General features: G+C 40.5%; 1 protein-coding gene across 1 annotated transcript in view; it reads left to right on the plus strand.

The window, feature by feature from the left end:
* Positions 1 to 561: 561 nt before the first annotated feature.
* ccka (cholecystokinin a) overlaps positions 562 to 1,021 on the plus strand; it is a 3,715-nt gene continuing 3,255 nt past the window's right edge. Inside the window, 1 exon segment of the mRNA NM_001303339.1 lies at positions 562 to 649. The gene's annotated coding sequence lies outside the window, so the exon portion shown is untranslated.

Consider the following 1,021-nt stretch of genomic DNA (forward strand, 5'->3'; position numbering starts at 1 on the left):
ACTGAACTGCATGTTTCCTCTGGTCTATTAGAAAGAAGGACTCAATCACAGTTATAGGGTGAAAATATTTCACTTTATTTAGGCTTGAACTGCAGAGTATGTCACATTTATCTTTTGTAAAAGTCTCTCCTCCAGTACGTCCTGTCTCAGTACGTGCATCTGTCTGTTTCTTTGTGTGTGCCACTTAAAAACTGAGACATCTTCATCATCTTAAACAGCCTTTCAGCCTTTTCAAACCACTAAAAACAGCGTGTACGTGTGTGTGAAGGTGTGTAGGTGTGTGTATGTGTTCCCCTCTTGTTTCTCACACAGGTGTGTGAGGAGGAGGTGACACAATTAAAGCCGTCACCTTTGTCTCAATGTTTTTTTTTTTCTCAAATAGCTTTGCGTGTGTGAATGTTTGCATGTGTGCGTGTGAATGCGTTTGTGCGTTTGCAGTATGTGTCCTCAGTTGCGTCAGCGTTGTCAGTTTCTGCGCCAGCAGGAGGCTCCTCCTACATATCCAGGCCCCTCCCGCTTCCTGTGTGTCAGTATAAAGCATGGCCTCCTCTCTCTCTCTCTTCCACATTCACTCACAGCCTGAACACTGCAGGAGCAAGGCTCAACATCTTCAGACTGATCCTCTCCTGGCCCACGCCAACAACTGCAGGTAAGAATAAAAAAGTGATTTTATAATTTGTGTCTTTAATTATTTCCAGTTTTTCCAGCAGGACAAATTACTTTTTTTGTGTGTCTGTTTCTTTAAAGAAGTGTTTTTTTATTTGCACACAAGACATTGTCCATTTCATGAAGTGGAAATTTTGGAAATTTGGATTTTAGATTTAATTTTATTGAAACTTTGAAACTCCCCACTTTGGTTAGTTAATTGAGTTGTAGCTTTGAGGTAACATACACACTAGAACATGTTATGTGAATATATGAGCGACAAGTGACAAACGCTATGGTATTATGTTATGTTGCAGGAAAAGACTGTGCAAATGATCAGATCATGGCATTTGCGTTTTCTTCCTCTCTGAAGTCC

The sequence above is a fragment of the Larimichthys crocea genome, chromosome XIII (genome assembly GCF_000972845.2).
Source record: "Larimichthys crocea isolate SSNF chromosome XIII, L_crocea_2.0, whole genome shotgun sequence".
Classification (NCBI taxonomy): domain Eukaryota; kingdom Metazoa; phylum Chordata; class Actinopteri; family Sciaenidae; genus Larimichthys; species Larimichthys crocea.